Source organism: Rhinolophus sinicus, chromosome 1, assembly GCF_057876585.1.
Source record: "Rhinolophus sinicus isolate RSI-liver-muscle chromosome 1, RSI-T2T, whole genome shotgun sequence".
Lineage (NCBI taxonomy): Eukaryota > Metazoa > Chordata > Mammalia > Chiroptera > Rhinolophidae > Rhinolophus > Rhinolophus sinicus.
The window spans coordinates 174341299-174360686 of record NC_142501.1 but is presented as its reverse complement, the minus strand read 5'-3'; positions in this window follow the sequence as shown (position 1 = coordinate 174360686).

Sequence of the window (19388 nt, the reverse complement as noted above, 5' to 3'; positions counted from 1 at the left end):
CCTGAAGCTACTCAGCAGAAGTCTTAGAGCACACTGAGGCCAGTCGCCACCTGCATGGGGCCTGTGGACTTTGATAGTTTTCCAAGAAAGTGTGCAATGTGGGTGGAACTTGTTACTTGCAGAGAAAGTGCCTTCGGTGCTGGGTGAGTTGGGTCGGGCTGTGTCCCAGTGGAGTCCACAGGGTGGAGCAGCAGAGCTCATCAATCAGATTCAGATTTTGCCTGTAAGCGTGGGCTCAATAAGGAAATATGGCACCCCAGTGATGGCTGCACGGGGGAAGGCCCCCTTACAGCAAAAATTGTGACTGTCCTCCAGCCCTCGCCCCAAGGCCACACACCTCAATCTGTACCCCATATGCTTCTGATGCCCCTAGTCATCCTGTCACCGCTGGAGCCCAGGGTGAGTGCCTGCAAGTGAATGAGTCTGTATGTAAGTCCCTCAAGAGAATATCTAGCTTTTCCACAGCCTTTCTTCCCACCCAGATGGTCAGAATCCCCACTGGTTTTCACAACCAGCTGATGTGGGGGCTCCTATTCCTGGCACCAGTACTCTAGGCTGGGATCAAACACTCCTCTGGGGGAACTTTCCATGGCCAAGATGTCCCTCCTGATTCTCAACTACATGGAGGTTTGGGGCCAGCCTGTTTCACGTCTCTGCCCCTCCTACTGGTCTCAATGTGGCTTCTACTTTATATCCTAATTACAAAATTCTGATCAGTTAGACTTCAGATTGTTCTCCCGGTTGATTGTTGTATAATTTAATTGTAATTTTAATGTGTCCATGGAAGGAAGCAGGCACAGTGTTTATCTACTCCATCGTCTTGGATCTCTCCTAAGTTGACTACTTTTTAAGGACCATTTTTTAAACAGGAATGCTCAAATATGTGTTAATAATAAAGATGTGAAATATTTGATGTAATTCATAAGCAGCTACCGATTTTCTCTACTCCTTTCCTGTTCTGTGTAGAATAGAGGGAGGCAGGTTGACATAGGATGTGCTACATAGAAAGCATGATATTCATACAGACATGGATTTGAATCCTATCTAGCTGTGAGATCTTGCTGAGACTCAGTACCCCCTTTTGTAAGATCATATACTGAGCTCAGAGGATTGTGATGAGGATTAGATGAGATACATTATCTCAAATGCTAGCATGGTGTCCGGCATAAAGAGTTGGCTAAAACATGTACTTTTCTTTATTTGCTTTTTTTTCAAGAGAGTGTAAAAATTAAATAAAAGTCTGAATAAGTGATGGGAGAAATTAGGTAGAAGACAAAAGATTGATCACATGTTGGTATAGCAACAAATTTGAATTTTAACTTTTAAAACAGGACTAGCCCTAGTTTCCATTAGGTTCTGTTAGGTTCCATTTGAACAGGCATGTATACTTCTTCTCTGACACATTTTTATCTTAAAAAAAAACAAAACCCACATAATGACAGGTGATGTGACTTTTCTCATGTTGGGTTTTCTCAGATAATAGATGATGTCATGTGTTAAAAGTGAGAAGATGAGGAAGTAGAATTGGTGAGTTAAGAAATACAGGGAAAGCTTGGAAGTGCCTTGATAGGGAATATGGTACTGATAACAGTATATCAGACCTTACAAATACTTCGCTACATAACTCAGTTTCCTTACCAAGGGCAAGTTACCATGCCATGTGTTGGTTATCTTTGAATCTGTCTCTCCCACCAAGATGCTCTGTAATATTGAGTAGTAGGTGCTCAATAAATGTTTATTTAATTGAGAGTTTATATGGCTTTCGATAAAAAAGTAATGCTTTTTTTTATAAGAAAAAAGGGAAGCTTATCTCTTAGACTTTCATTTATCCACACATCAAATACTGGGTTATAGGACATATTTAACACACACACACACACACACACACACACGCACGCACTATACATATGTATTTAAAAATAAAACAGTAGCATACTTTTCCATGTTTCTCGTTTTCAACTTCTTAGTTTGGACAGCTCTGCCAAACATCTGCAGATTTAAAAGCAGTTCAAAGTAGGGTACAAAGAAAAGAAATCCACTTAAAATATCTCAGCTTGACTTTCATCACTCTGTACAAGGTTCGAATGTGATTTGGACACCAACACACCAAGCTAAGCTTTGTGTGAGGAAGTAAATGTTAGACTGAAACGGGAAACTGAAGCAGGTCATTCTCCTTTTGTTGGGCTTCTCCTTCTTGTCAAACCACTGGGGTGCATGTTGTCGTTCTTGTTTGTCACTGATAGCCTATCACAAAGCCCCTTCTGTTAGGATGCCGTACCTGAAACTCCCACTAGCCAGCAGAGCATAAACACCATGGTGGAGCCACCTTCCCCAAACCTCTCACACACAATAGCTACTGCTGTCACAGCAAGACAATTGAGTGGATCTTATGGTGGTATATTTTTTCCCATCATATGCATGACAGAAAGTCTAATGGACCTTGTTCATTTCTTGAGTAGCTTTTAAGGCCCTATAAAATGGCCTGTTATCAGTTCCATCAGTGTTCCCAAGATGTCTACCTGATTGTCAGAGAGCCCCACGGTAGCTGTATTTTCAATTCTCCAATCAGCAAGGAGAAGATAGTAATTAACTGAAAAATTAGAGAGGAAAATGATTTGCACCCCAAAAGGAAAAGCTAAATGCTAATGGCATTTTGTGATGAATAAAATCCACAGTTTTTAAAAATGGAAGGATTAAATAGACAATATTATTTTGTAAAAGACTTAACTATAGGCCTTAACAAAGAATTTGGATCACTGCTCTTACTAATAAAACTGTGAAAGCTTGATATGATTTTACACCTAATTTTGGGATATATTAAGCTCTAATTGCAGTGCTAATTACAGCTGGTATTGTCCTGGGAAGAAACATGAGGAAATGGAGAAGGGTAGCAAAGTAACAACATTAGAAAGACACTATTTTCAAAATCAACACTCAGAATTCTCGGCATGTCTCTGTCATTTTTCTAAGATTTAAATGCTGATGTAAATGGAAAGGACTTTTGAACATACAGATGGAAAAAACTGTTATCTGATGCAGTAATGCCATCCACCTAGTAGGGGTTTATGTAATCTATTTTTGTCTCCTAGTATTATGTTGGCACCTAGAAACATTTCCTGGAATTCCTCAAACCTTGTTTTCCTCCACTGAGATGGTAAATTCTATTTAGGGTGCTTTACTAAGCATGAAGGTTTAGGACTTTCCTGTCTAGATTGCTACGAGCATAATTCTCAGTTCACAAATTCAGTTGTGCAAATTAATTTCTAGGGCTATGGGCAATTAATCTTGGTCAATCTGTGGTCTCTTTTCACCTTGCAGGGGATTTGTTTAAGTTGAACAGTGTTACATAGCACAAGACATTGGAATGAAGTGTACCTGACCAAGGAATCATTGGTGGAGTTGATGGCAGCTTCTCATTCCCCTCCGCACGTTGCCAGACAGTTAGTTGTTTCTCGTTTCCTGATCCCTGTCAGACTGAGCAACACTCCCCATTACTTTCCACTGTGCTTTGCCATGTACAAATCTTTCTGGCTTTTTTTGTTTTTTAATTAAAGTTTATTGGGGTGACAATTGTTAGTAAAGTTACATAGATTTCAGGTGTACAATTCTTTATTACATCATCTATAAATCCCTGTCGTGTGGGAGACCCTGCTAGCTGCGCCATTTGTCATGCAGGGAGGCCTGCGGGGTCTCCGCTCCTGCTCCCCACACAAGAACGCAGGATATGGTGAGGCCAAAAAGGAACACCCACGGAGCCATAGGTAGGGGAGTCATACCACTATATTCTCTCTGGCGGCACTATACTCTCACTGGAGGCCTGGATCCACACTGTCCGCAAACCGCCATCCACACTTGCCAGCCCAGCCGCCATCTTCTTGCTAGCCCCCATTCTTCTCTCCCTCTTCTCCCTTCTCTGCTAGCGTAGCCACAGCAGTTATATTAGTGGCCAATGGCTCACTGGTTACAGCTGATGGCCATCCAATCACAGTTGATGGCCATTTACTACCTGAGCCAGCACCTTTCTATGTGAGGCCGAGAACTTGGAAACTGCTTTCTGGGGCTCTGTCCCCACAATCCCATTGTGTGTTCACCACCCAGAGTCAGTTCTCCTTCCATCACCATATATTTGATCCCCTCTACCCTAATCAACCACCTACCTCCCCCTTTACCCTCTGGTTTTCTGGTGTTTTTAAAGTGCACGAGAGTGTGGAAATCTATGAAGCTGTCTGTGGCCTATCTTCTGTGTGGCATTTCTTCTCTGGCTGCCCAGGGTCTGCCCAGGAACAGAGCGCAGGGTACACTATCCACCACACACAAACCTCTGCTCTCTTAACCTTCTCTTGATGTTTCATCCTCCCATGCTAGAATACTTTTTAAGTCTTGGGGGAAAGGCTTCCCTAATTCCATTGTGGCTTTTGCCTTGGAGGCCTCTTGCATTGTCTCAAGAGATTAGGATTTAGAAAAATCAAAGCTGTAAGATTGATTTGTAACTATTTTTTCATCATCACCCAATCTCTCTTCTGGAATCGAAGAGAATTGAGAGCAGAGTGAATTGAGAGCAGACCATCTCCTTGGATGGGGGAAAGGAAAAGGGGAAACAAAATGAGGGTGCCCTAAAAATCATTTTTAGATTGAAAATATTATCCTGCCATTAGTGCCACGTGGCTTTTTACTCAAAATAATGTTCATCTATGTAATATAATTTCCATAACGTTCATGGAACAGCTTTATCTCTTTTCTCACACAAAACCCAGGAATCCAAACAGACAAACTCGCATTTTCCTCTCAGACTTCATTCTCCTTGATGTCAGGGAGAATTTGAATTATTCTGTACATGCTGATGGACACATAGAAAATGCCTCTGCTGCACAGCTGCAGATTATGCTGGAATGCCATTTCTTAAATTTCTGAATGGAAATCAGGATCAGGTGTCTGTGATACCAGGCTGCAACTGATTATGCATAAAAACCAACTTAAAAATGTTGTGTGACTTCAGGTAATGATCCAAGGAATCATGAAGGCACATAGTACTGGACCTTAAATTGAGCTTTGGACTAGGATAGTGCTTCTCGGTTTTTCTCCATCCAGACCAGCATTATAAGGAATTTACTAGAAAGTCAAATAGCCCAATGTGGGGACAGAGCCAGGAGTGCAGTTTCCAGGCTCTTGCCCTCATGTGGAAAGGTGCTCACTTGGGTAGTAAATGGCCATCAACTGTGATTGGATGGCCATCAGCTGTGGCTAGTTGGCCATTAGCTGTAACCAGTGAGCCATTGGCCACTAAAAAACTGCCATAGCTATGGTAGCAGAAAAATGGGGGCTAGCGAGAAGATGGTGGCTGAGCAAGCAAAAGAGGATTGCATTTGGCACGGCGGATTGCAGCTAGCAAGTGAGGTTGGTTGGCAGAGACAAGTGGACGGCGGGTTGAGGATCGTATGGCTCCTGCTTCCTGTGTCTCCAACCCAGCTGCCAATGAGACTATAGAGGTATGACTCCCCTATCTATGGCTCCATGGGTGATCCTTTTTGGTCTCACCATGTTCTTTTGTGGGGAGCGGGACCAGAGACCCCGCATGACACTCTGCATGACATCCAGATATTCTGAATAAGAATTTCTTGGGACAGGATCTTCATATCTGTGTTTTAACAAATCCTCTATGTAATTTTGATGCAGGTTAAAGTTTGAGAACCCCTGTATCATGTGGAGTCTCTGGTCCCGCTCCCCACATAAGAACGCAGGAAATGGTGAGGCCAAAAAGGAACACCAACGGAGCCATGGATAGGGGGTTTCATACCACTACAGTCTTGCTGGCAGCTGGGTTGGAGACACAGGAAGCAGGATCCAGACAACATGCAACCCGCCGACCGCTTCTCTGCCAAGCAGCCAACCCCCTACCTTAGCCACAGCATTTATATTAGTGGCTAATGGCTAACTGGTAACAGCTGATGGCCACCCCGCCACAGTGGATGGCCATCTAATAACTGAGCCAGCACCTTTCCACATGAGGCCGAGAGCCTCGAAACTACTCTCTAGGACCCTGTCCCCACATCCCGGATGAGGGGATGGTTACTTGAATCAAATGAATGATCTTAGCTAGGCGGCTTCACCCTTGGGACTCAGTTTTCTCATTTAGGAATAAGGATTTCTCTCTGCTTAGCGAATGCCCCAGCTGGTTTCACTTGGTTTGTTGATTGTAACTGTCATGCAGGGTGGCCTGCGGGGTATCAGCTCCCGCTCCCCACATAAGAACGCAGGATATGGTGAGGCCAAAAAGGAACACCCACGGAGCCATAGGTAGGGGAGTCATACCACTATAGTCTCACTGGAGGCTCCATAGTCTTACTGGAGGCTGGAGCCGCAAGACCTGCAACCTGCTGTCCGCTTCTCTGCCTGCCAACCAACTGACCTACTCGACTCGACTCGACTCTCTCAGCCAAGGCAATTGTATTAGGGGCCAATTGGCTAACTGGTAACAGCTGACGACCAATAAGCCACAGCTGACGGCCATGTACTACCCGAGCCAGCACCTTTCTATGTGAGGCCGAGAGCCTGGAAACTGCTCTCTGGAACTCTGTCCCCACAGTAACATATATCCTTGAGCTCATCATTTCCCTGAGAAGAATGGGAGCATGTCACAGCATTTATATATATATATATTGCACATTCCCTAAGAGGCGATATGCAAGATGGATAAGGATACAAGTTCTCTGGAAAGATAGCCTGGCATCAAATCACCAGCTCTACCTCTTACTATGTGACAGCCTTCATCAAGTTTTCAACTTCTCAGTGCCTCAGTTTCTTCATCTGTAAAATTAAGATCATGCTGTAATACTCTCTACTCATAGAGATAGAATGAGATAACATTCACGTAAGAATGATATATGTGGGGACAGAGCCCCAGAGAGCAGTTTCCAGGCTCTTGGCCTCAGGCGGAAAGGTGCTGGCTCGGGTAGTAGATGGCCATCAGCTTTACCATTCAGCCATTAGCCACTAATATAACTGCTGTGGCTATGCTAGGGGGCTGATTGGTTGGCAGAGAAGTGGACGGCAGATTGCAGATCGTGTGGCTCCTGCTTCCTGTGTCTCCAACCCAGCTGCCAGAGAGACTATAGTGGTATGAAACCCCCATCCATGGCTCTGTTGGTGTTCCTTTTTGGCCTCACCATCTTCTGTGTTCTTGTGTGGGGAGCGGGACCAGAGATCCTGCATTACAGTTTATCACAGGTTAGATGTTTATAGTGGGTCCTAGCACTGGTTAATACCTAATAAGAATTAATAAGTTCAGGGTTGAGTGCAGGCTGGGCTGTAAGGTTCAGAGCACAAGCAAACATCATCTCTGCACTGAAGCAGTTTGTTAGACCAGTAGGAGGAACCAGACATGTTCCAGACAAGTTATGTGAACTTATAATCCACAAAAATATTAAAGACTCTATATAGTAGCACCTGGGGAAAATGAGAACACAACAATGGGACAAGGGGTCTTGAAAGGACAGTTCAAGTAGAGTGAACAGACCTATCACCATGACCGATCGACAGCATGATCTTCATATAATTGTAATGAAAACACCGATAATTCATATCAGTTAACACTATTGACCAGGCTCTGTTCATTATCTCAATTAGTCTTCTGAGAAACTTCTGAGGCAGGTTTTTGTATTACTACCACTTGACAAACTAAGAAACTGGGACTTAATGTGGCAAAGTAACTTGCTTAGGGATGCAACTACAAAGGTGGGAGTTCTGACTCAGAGATCTATATTCCTCAGCATTTGCTTATTATGTAAATAAAACTCAGGTAAAATGTTTTAATCATTTTCAACAATTAAATTCTTTATGATTCACAAGTTTTAAATGAGAGAAAACAATCCCAAAGACACAAAGTGACTTGCCTTCGGGGAAACCTCCCCCACCACCTATTTTTTTTTTATTTATTTTTTAAATTTATTGGGGTGACAATTGTTAGTAAAATTATATAGATTTCAGGTGTAAAATTCTGTATTACATCATCTATAAATCCCATTGTGTGTTCACCACCCAGAGTCAGTTCTCTTTCCATCACCATATATTTGATCCCCCTTACCCTCATCTCCTACCCCCCTCACCCCTCACCCCCTGGTAACCACTAAACTATTGTCTGTCTCTATGAGTTTCTGTTTCTCATTTGTTTGTCTCGTTCTTTTGTTGTTTTTGGTTTATATACCACATATCAGTGAAATCATATGGTTCTCTGCTTTTTCTGTTTGCCTTATTTCGCTCAGCATTACACTCTCAAGATCCATCCATGTTGTCACAAATGTTCCTATACCACCTATTTTTAATAGAGAAACAATTGCAGTTGAAGACCCTGACTTTTCTTCCATCTCCCTTCCATCTCTGATTCTTTGAATTAACCAAACTGCCATCTTCTCACTCATTAAAGAAAGCAAGTGTGGGGACAGAGCCCCAGAGAGTAGTTTACAGGCTCTCGGCCTCACGTGGAGGAGTGCTGGCTCGGGTAGTAGATGGCCGTCAGCTGTGGCTGATTGGCCGTCAGCTGTAGCCAGTTAGCCAATTAGCCGCCAATATAACTGCTGCGGCTATGGAGGAGAGCCGAGGAGAGTGGAGGAGAGTGGAGGAGAGTCGTCGGTGGGTTGCAGACAAAACGGACAGCAGGTCGCACGTCCAGTGAACCCAGCCTCCAGTGAGACCGTAGTGGTATGACTCCCCTACCTATGGCTCCGTGGGTGTTCCTTTTTGGCCTCAGCATATCCTGCGTTCTTGTATGGGGAGCGGGAGCAGAGACCCCGCAGGCTTCCCTGCACGACAGCAAGAAAGTGAGAGAGAGAGAGAGAGAGAGAGAGAGAGAGAGAGAGAGAGAGAGAGAGAGAGAGAGAGAGGAACCTAGAAGATGATACAGAAAGAAGCCTGCTGTTCTGAACAAAGAGCTTTATAAAGTGAGAGAAGAATTGGGACGAAGAGTGTCATGCGGGGTGGCCTGTGGCGTCTCAACTCCCGCTCCCCACACAAGAACACAGGATATGGTGAGGCCAATGGTGAGGCTCCTATGACACGGAGCCATAGGTAGGGGAGTCACACCACTATAGTCTCGCTGGAGGCTGGATTCACACGACGTGAGACCTGCTGTCCGCTTTTCTGCCAACCGACTGACTCCACTTGCTAACTGTAATCCGCCGTGCTAACTGCAATCCACGCTTACTAGCTGAGCCCCCATCTTCTTGCTAGCCCCCCATTTTCTGCTAGCGTAGCCATAGCAGTTATATTAGTGGCCAATGGCTCCCTGGTTACAGCTGACGGCCAACTAGCCACAGCTGATGGCCATCCAATCACAGTTGATGGCCATTTACTACCCAAGTGAGCACCTTTCCATGTGAGGCCGAGAGCCTGGAAACTGCACTCCTGACTCTGTCCCCACGGAGAGGTACCTAAGATGTGTGGTGGTGCTGAGCTGCCCCATCCAAGCAAACTAGAGCAATCCCTGCTGCGAGGGTCAGTCTTTATCCCCTTTCTTTTATGGCAGCTGCAACTCTTAGTTATTTAAAATTCCTCCCTGTTAATTCAGCATCACAATCTCATCCAAAGAGTTTCAATTTATCGAGAAACATATAAAGAATCAATTATTCATCACTGTATAAAAAATAATTTACAAAGAATTTCAGCTAAATAATTCTATTTGTACAGGAAATATACTTTAAAAAGATTAAATTTAAAAAAACAAACATAAGGTGTCAGAGAAGGAAAAATATAAAAACATAAAAGCTTTATTTGGCCTAATGTCCTTTCAGAGGAAATGGATTTTTCACCATCAGTCTTTCATAAACGCCTGTAGTGGGAAGTATATGAGGCAAAAGAATCAGTCCAGATTTATAGTTTTTAACAATGTACCTGCAATGTAATAGAAAGCGGTGCCACCTTTAAAAATGAAGACTAATGCTGATTGGCTTCCCTGTTTTGCCCCTTGACGAGAAATACGTAAACACTTTGTATATTTTCCCTTGGTTTTGAGACTGACACAATACATAGGTCAGTAAAGTCAACAACACTTAAATTGTTAAAAGATTTTTTTCTGAGCCTTCTGGGAATGCTCAAACAGGATACAGTCTTTTATTCTCATTTCCCTTCATGAAATGTACTCTCTTCTTTTTGGAACACATGATAGTTGCTGTGCATACAGATAGATCCTAACAATGCTTCGCTGACATTTAAGCATTTCACCTTCTATACAGCACAGCCTGTTTGTCCTTTTAAACTTGGCTGCTGGGCCAAATGCAAAGGAACCACTGTGTGACTTTTTGCTTATCTTCTGTCCCCAAGCCTACAAAGTTAGTGCTTGAGTGTGTCGGGTATCACCTAGGGACTTAAGAACGAGGCTTTTTACAGTTAACCCACTCCCATGACCTGTACTGCACTGTCTTTGATTTGAAGGCAGTTTAGTTAACTACCAAGATTGCCTCCTACATTAATCGGAATCAAATTCACCTGAGATGTGGGCATACAATAATTCCTAGTTTTCTGCATAATGGCTTTAGGTCTACTTCATTACACCCTGGAAAGAGTTTGCCAGTGGGAAACAGCAATGTTTTTCTTCTATATGCTGCTTCAGCCGAGCTGTTTTTTTGTTCTTTGTTTTTCATTTGGAAATGATTTCAAAATTGCAGAAAAGTTGCAAGAATAAGTATAATTCAAATAACATCCTGATACTCATTACCCAGACTCACTTATCATTTTACCTCGTTTGATTCACTGTTGGCTCAAATTTTCTCTCACTCTCTTTCTGTACATACTCTCTTTTTCTGTATACACACATATTTTGAACTATTTTAATACATAGGGTAAGCTACATATATCATGATCCTTTATTCCTGAATACTTCTGTGGATAGTTCTTAAGATTAGGGATATTCTCTTACATAACCATGGTTCAGTTAACAACTTCAGTAAATTTATGACTGATAGAATACGTTGATCAAATCTACCCTCCTTATCATTTCAGTTTTAAGAACTGATCCAATACTTTTTCTCTCTCCAGTGGAGGGTCCAGTCTAGGGTGTTGTATTGCACTTAGTTGTCATGTCTTCGTAGTCTTTAAATCCAAAACATTTCCACAAAGTTTCTTTTGTCTTTTATGCTATGGACATTTTTTGAAGACTATAATCTCCCATCTTATTCTTTTTTAAAGGAATGTCCTCATTTGGCATTTATCTGATATTAACTTATGCTTAGACTCTCATTATGTATTTTTTCTCAGAACACTACATAGGTGATACTACGGCCTTCTTAGGGTTTTTCATCTGAAGGCACATGATGTCCATATACTCCTCAGTGGCGGTATTAATTTTGCTCACCTAGTCAATGTATTGTCTGATTACTGCATAATTATCACTTTTCTTCTTGTAACTAATAAGAAATCTATGGAGAGACTCTTTAAGACCATGCAAATAATGTGCTCTTCGTCAGAATTTCTCCCCAGATATATTATCCATCAGTGATTTTTGCCTGATTCAATCTTTACTATAATGATTACAAAATTCTGATTTTCTAAATCTTGCACTCCCCCCACATTTACCAGTGGCATTTAACATTTTAATGTAATCTAGAGTACTCCCTTCTCCCCTATTTATTTACCTATTTATCATTGATATGAACTCATGAATTTCAATTTTTTTGAATTGTTTATAATTCATTACTGTACTTATTTTGTGCTCAAGTTGTCTTTGATTTGACCAGTGATTCAAGCTGTCTCCTGAGTCTTTGTAACATACTCCAGTAGTTATCTATTTGTTTGTTTTGAGCACTTCCTTACTTCTGGCCTAATAACATGTTCTAGGCTCATTGTGTATCTTTCCTCTCCCAATCCTGAACTCAGCCATTTCTCCAGGGAGCCCTGATTTCTTTTAATGGGAAATGGTATTAGAGACCAAGACCTCAGAACTAGAAGTTTCTGCCTCTTAGAAACTGCCCACTATGTAAGAAGTATGACTAGCTGGAGGACCACCATGCTGTGGAATCTCATACCTCGTGGAGAGGCCCTGAAAGATGAGAACCTATGTGAAGAGAGAGAAAGAAAAGGCAGGGGGGAGAGAGAGAGAGAGAAAGAGAGAGATGCTGCAAGGTACCAAAAATGTGAATAAAGTAGGCATCCTGGAAGAGGAGCCTCCAACCCCAGCCACCATAGTTATAGCTGAAGCCATGTGGGTCAGAGAAGAATTGCCCTGCTGAGCCTTCTCCAAATTTCTAATCTGCAAAATAAAAGCATTGTTTTAAGCAGCTAAGTTTTAGGCTAGCTTATTAAGCAACAACATATATTGAGCAAATTCAAATTTAATAGGAGCTTCCAAACTGCAAGGTATGTTTTGCCTCTTCCCTTATGATATGAACAAGGCAATATGCTGGGTTCTGGTGATAAAAACTGAAAAAATAAATGTTGGCCGGTCCTTGATATCAGTAAAAGAGACATATAAACATCTATCTATAATAAATGGGACAAATGCAGTAATAAAGTAACATGAGAATGTAGAAGGAATAATTAATTATTATCCCGTTAGAAATTAGGCATTATGAGGGCAGGAGTTTTTAATCTGTTTGGCTCAGAGCAAGTACACAGAAAAGCTCCTGGTGCATAACAGATACTAAAAAAAAAATTGTTGAATAAATAAATGACTGAACTAATGAAGCAGGTGATGGGCATGTGAATGGTAAACTTTGGAAATCAGTCCTGAAAATACTGAGACAAGAGATGATGTTTTAGCCAGATCTTAAAGGTGGCCTAAAATTTTGTTAGGAGCAGCGGCAGGAGAAGAGAGTAGATAGAACATGGGTGGTAAGTAGAATAGTGTGTTATATGATACAGTGGCTGTAAGACTGGTCTGATATTCATTAATTAATCAGGCCCTAATTTGAAAACTCTTGGCATCCCACCCAAAATTTCATCAAGAGATTAGGAAAATCTTGAGGAATATTGGTGATTTAGGTGGGATTAATTCCTGGAATGAGGTAATCTTCTAACATCCAGGATCTCCGATATCTCTGAAACCAATGAACAGTAGACCCAAAATTCATTCCTTGAAGCCATTAGCCACATTTCACTGAAGTTTTAGGTCCTCAGACTTGTTTTATGATCAACATAGTAATTAGGTTGGAGGTAAACAGGAACCTCACCCTGCTTATCAAATACCGTTGAAATATAAAGTGATGTAATACTTACGTTTTGTATTTGATAAGGTCACAAAGACCATTAGTGAAAATGACTAGAAATTCTTAGTTTGCATTAATTGGCTGTGATTTTTTGAAGGATGCTGGAATTCTTCTATCTGTCCTTATGCATTATTTAACTGATTTACATATATATATTTACTGTACAACATCTGAAAATATGCCAGTGTAGAATCAACTCTTTAGGTAAAAGTTTTCATCCCTATTAAAATAATAATAATAAGAAGGAGGAGGAGGAGGAGGAAGAGGAGGAAGAGGAGGAGAAAAGAAGGAAATTGAACCACTTAGGCCATTAAAACCATCTTTTAATGCATCTTAGACAAACTGTTTGTTATATTCTTGAGCACATACTAAATGCCACATTTAAGTGCTTTTGAAGAATACTGTACCAAGTATTGAGGAAATAAGGGGGAGAAGTGGAAAACATGGATTGTGTCTACAGAGAATTTTAAGAAAAATAGTAGATTCAGAGTAAGCCCAATTAAATATATGTAATCACAAATGAAATAAATAAATATATATTAAATGAAATATAAATGTGTCTACCAAGATACATTATAGAACTTATAGAACTTATAGAACTGTTTTAGGAGGGAAGAGTGTCTTTTAAGATAGTTATAGCTGTCCACTTGGAGACAGTGAAAGGATAGTCTACTTCTGCCACTTTACAGGAAGTGGTTAAGGACAAAAAGGGACATGCCAGTCCAGAGCAGAAATATTCCCAAATAAAACTCAAGCATACAGTTGGTCAATCAACACCAAATTTTGAGAGAAAATAAATAAACTTTCATAATACGTTTTGTAAATTTTTGTTTCAAGCTTCACTGTTGAAAGAGTGATCTATTTAGTTTTTCAGGTTTCTGGTAAGCCATCTTTGTTATGAATTGTTTCTTTCTGACAATAGTCATATGCTCTCCTTTACCTTAACTGAAAGTACTAATGAACTAGATGCCATTGAATTGTAGTTCTTTTTTTTTTTTTTACAGGCAATTAGTAAAAATTGCTGGTGCTTCTCCCTTAATACTGAAACACTCCCAAGTATCATTGTTAAAACGTCCTTCAAGACTTGAAAGGCAATCGTACATGATGTCATATCATAACAGATAATCACTAACATTAAATTTTATATCACTTCTCTGAATGGCTATTATAGTCAGCAGGTGACTTTGTTCAGTTCTTAAACAGGTCTAGACTGTAGAACCAACTGCCTTATGACTGTGATAGTGGTTTAGGGTGGTTACTCATTCATTGATATTTGGTACAAGTCCCAGTACTGTTAGGCAACAGGTGCTGGTCCTGTAATCTCTGCAGAAGAGTCAACATTCTTATTTTGTTTTATCACAGCAAGGGGGTTCCATGGTTGGGTAAAACTTTATAATACTAATAACACGAATTGGAAGTCATCAGAGCATTTCTGAACATATTTTTCCAATAAGAATAGCTAACATTTCTTGAGTACATACTTTATGTGACAGAGCTAGGCATTTTATAAGCATTATTTGATTTAATCCTTATAGCAGCCTGTAAATATTATTGTTGTCTCATTTCACAGAAGAGAAACTGAGGTACAGTCACACAAAATTAACTAATTGAGTAGAATTTCAAAGTCAGATTTGACTCCAGAGTATTTATTCTTTTAACCACTGTGCTGACATCAGGCAGTGAACAATCCTCAGTGTGGTTGTTTTTATGACATTAGAACGGCATGTGATATGAAGCTTCTTCTTGGACATTGGAGCTTAGTGATAATGTAGGTTGAATGGATAGGGGGAAAATGAGAACTCTTAACTGTGATTTCAATGGAGTGGGTGTAGCAATTATAAACAAGCTAGCATTGATAAACTTGCCATCACATGTTGGGAACACATATTCTAATCACATCAATATAAAATATGAAAATTCTATCACATTCACAACAATTATTTCAAATAATGGAGCTCCAGAAAAACTCACTGAGAGTATGTATAACTAATGAAATTAGTTTTCTACTCCCCAGGCAAGAGTATAACAAATGTGAATCAGAATTTTGCCTTTAAATTCACAATATTAGTATAAAGAAGTTGGATGGACTTAAAATAAAAGAACATGCTTCAAAAAAGAAAAACAGCAATCCAATTCAAATATCTGAAAAAAGATGATCTGGTAATAGGCAATTTCAAATGAAAGAGTTTTGACATAAAGGTCAACTGCAAAGAAATTTAGGAAGCTGGTTATAAAATTAAAAGCATTATAAACATGAATTAAATATTTTCTAACACTAGATACATAAGTATAAATCCATATGCAGTCTGATTTATTATAAAATCTTACAGTATGACACCAATAAAACCATTCTATATCAAAAGGGACAAACCCTAGTACTTTCCCCATATGCCATGTGTTACAGGCGGTTTCATGCACCTGCCGTGGGTGTGTTTTCAGCACTAAAAAAAATTCATGTACTGAAAAGCTATTATAGATACAAATTATATAGAATTTAAAACCTTTTTGCATAAATATCTTTGGTATAAATCAGGGTAACATAAGCCAAAACAAAAATGCTAAACAAAATGCAAAATAGGTTATAACTTTTGAAAGAATTGGAAGAGCAGTTCTATTAGCATCATATAAAAGTTTATGACTTTATGTGTGCAAATATCAGACATTAATAGATGATGAAAAGTTTTGGTAGTACTCACTAGTTCCATTAATCTTCGTGGGAAGAACAAATGTATGGATTTAGACTAAAATTTATAACAAGAAATTCCATGCCATATATGTAGAAGAGTAACACCTTTTAAATGTAGAAAAGTAATGTCTTAATACTTTATTAAACTAAACACACTATTATAAAAATTAAAAATAGGAATGTACGGGAAAATAGTAAAATACTAATAAAAATGTCTAAGAACTGCCAACAATGCACAGTACTACTTCACAATAAATTCTATTTCTGACATTACCTGGATAAGAAACTCATTCTTTTAAATGCTCATGTTAGTTAAAAGAAGGCAGAATAAAATGGCTTATTTCTCTATGAGAGATGCTAAAGGGAATTTCTCACCATTTTACTAAAATGTTATGATGAATGTTGCTATTTTTAACAGCAGAATTTGAATGTTGATTAATTTTACAAAAATAAATAGTAAGATTTTACTATTATTCCTCTAGGTTTAGATTTGAGGAATCTTATTGAAATGAGAAAAGAAAAGATTCAATACGGCCTTTTCAGCTGTGTTGATATGTGAACCCCAAAGAATAAAACTATTGTCATTTCTTTTCTACCAATCTCATGCTCTTTGGGGACTGTTTCTCTTTTAATTTATTGCTCTGTGTTTTAAAAAGTGGAGAGAGATTACAAACCACATTTAAAAAGTGTATTAAATATAACTTATGGTAAATTAGTAATACCTCTTGAAAAACCTTGCTATGAGCTCTCCCATGGTGCTTCCTTTGGGGGCAGATAACTCAATTGTGTTGATTTAAAGGTTCTGTCTAGTTCTTTTAAACATTCCTTTGATGTTGTATTGCTCTGCTAGTAATAGACTGTTATTGCCCTATATTGAGTTAGGAGAGTGAGGGTAAATCTTTCGTGATGTGATTGTGCCATCGCAAACTCAATATTGTTCACCAGGCCTTTATAACTCTCGGCTACACTGCAGCAGAACAGCACACATTTTCATTTTTACCTTTTTAGATTTTTATTCTTTGTTCTGAAGCTGAAAGTATGTGTGCTTATATACAGGTTATGGAGCTTGTTTTGTGAAGCGGTAACTCATAAGCAAAGAGAACATGGTCAGGTAGATTTTTTTCTTTTTCTAAAATCGTCGATTTTATTGTTGATCTTTTTCATTGTGCTTCATTAGGCGTTCTACTACGTTATTGAAAAAGTACCACTATTGGGAAAAACTCAATATAAATATCCAACTTTCTAGTTTGAAATGTTTCTAAGAGTACATAATGACGCTATTAAAAGAAATTCTCCTGAGGAGCCCTATCCTACCTTGAAACTCAGATAAATGTGATTTCCCTGGGTGGCAGATCACACACATAAGATTTATGTGATTAAAAATATTAACAAAGATAACTCAATAGTAACATTGGCCTGTTTGCTTGACAGTAGAAACTTTCTTTATGTAATGGCTTATGTTATTTGCTCTTTTTTTGTTAAGTTTCTTAAAAATAGATCTAATATTTTTCACTGGTGCAGCCTTCAACTCAGTTTAAAACCACTTGTAACGAAAGACAGCACTGAGGCTACTTTTCAGGCATTCATTTTACTTCTTGACATGTACCCTTAGGTTATTATTACCCTTTTTCTTGTTATGTGAAAGGGTCTGAATACAGTTTTTGAGAAATTAGTTGATAAACAATTTGGAGAAAATAAAAAAATGTTCACAAATGTAAAGGGATATTTTACACGGTACAGGAGATTGACTTTTAAATAATTACGTGCATTCAGTATATTATTCTGCTAAGGTAGCTAACAGTTATTATTCCAGAAAGGTCAACATTTCCTCTACTACAAGACATTTTCATTTTGTCTCCCAAGTTAGTAAAAATAAATAAAATGAAACACCTTCAATGCTCAGAGATTGAAAAGTATTAGTTATACTGGTCTTATCTTCTTTCTGTTTTCCCCTTGTCACTTCTCTTCTTCACTCTAGGTCTCTTGCAAATGACAGTCTTAAGAGCTCTAAAATGATTATGAAAAGAATCAAAGACAAAAATTTATAGGAAGAAAATTTCTGAGCTAATGCTTAATATACATAATTTAAAAATATAAATATATATTATTCCATGAGAATGGGGTTCATGATTAAAGTCATGATTCTTTTGATGAAATCATAGTGAGCATCCAACCCAGAGGTTGCAAACAGATAGCCATTGGGCCATATATAGGCTATGGATGTGTTTTATTTGATTTACACATAACTTTAGTTTTTTTGGTATTTGTTTTAATTAGGTGCTAACATTTAAAAATTGAATTGGAATTTTACCTTAGAATATGGATCTCCACGTTATTTTCAACAACTGGAAGCTCTGATAACGCTGGACCAATGTTCTCACCAGAGATGCCTCCTTAGATGGCTTCTGTATTCTTTTCTTGGCCACAGTCCCAACATGGACTGCTTCATTTCCATTATTGCCGGCCCTTACAGGCCTCTGAGTCTGTAGTATCTGTTTCTACTCTAATTCTAGCAAGTGTCTTCACTGTGCTCAGTCTGGCCTCTTCCCTTGGCCTACCTCTGACTCCATTTCCATCTGTCAGAATCCTTATACCTCAAAAAGGATTTCCTCCCCACAGCTTTCTTCAGTCACTCATCATCACCTCACAAGACTCTCTCCTGCTCTAATTCTTCCTCTGCCCCTTCATGGTTGTACACAATCTGCCTTGAGTTATGTTGATTGTATTTCCATCTTGCTTACCAATAATTGTGAACACTCGAAAGGCATGGCCAGTTTTTCATCCCGTACAGTGACTTTTAGCACAATCCTTGCACCTAGTATGTTCTCAATAGGTACATAGTAATGTAAATGTAGATATATAATAATTTAATGTATAGGTTTTATCTGTTAAATCATTGAAATTAGTATTTAGGTAGTATTTAACTGGTCAAGGAAATAAAAGTGGATCAAAGAGCAAACCCCTAAATGAATAACTAGGAGTGGATTATAACTATTAATATCATTCACCTCAGTAATTATCAGATGAGCTGTTACATCACAGCTTAAACCTCTTTGGCCGATACCATGGGAAGAGAATTTGCCTCAATCCTACCTCCTACCTACACATTATCTCTTAGCAATTTAGCATAATTTCCCCCTGTCTATGTTCTCCATTATATGGGGGTGGCAGGATATGTGGGATCTACATTCTCAGAATACCTGGCAGCTATGTTCTGGGTTAGATTTTTGCTAGGAGATACATTCATATCAGCTCTGCAAGGTGGAAGAGAAGTGGAAGTCATGTTTTTTTTTTCCTCTGGCAGAGGCAAACAGATGTGTGGGCTTCTGCAAATAATGAGATTTTGCAGCAGGCTCTGAGTAACTTTTCTAAAAATTACCTATTCCCCAATTGAAATATCTAGAGTGCTTCTGCTTTCCTAGCCATTTTTCTGATGGGACTTTTACTGACACACTCTGAGAAGGAAATTGACAGTGGGGTACTATTTAGTAAATTTATTTCTGACTTTGCCA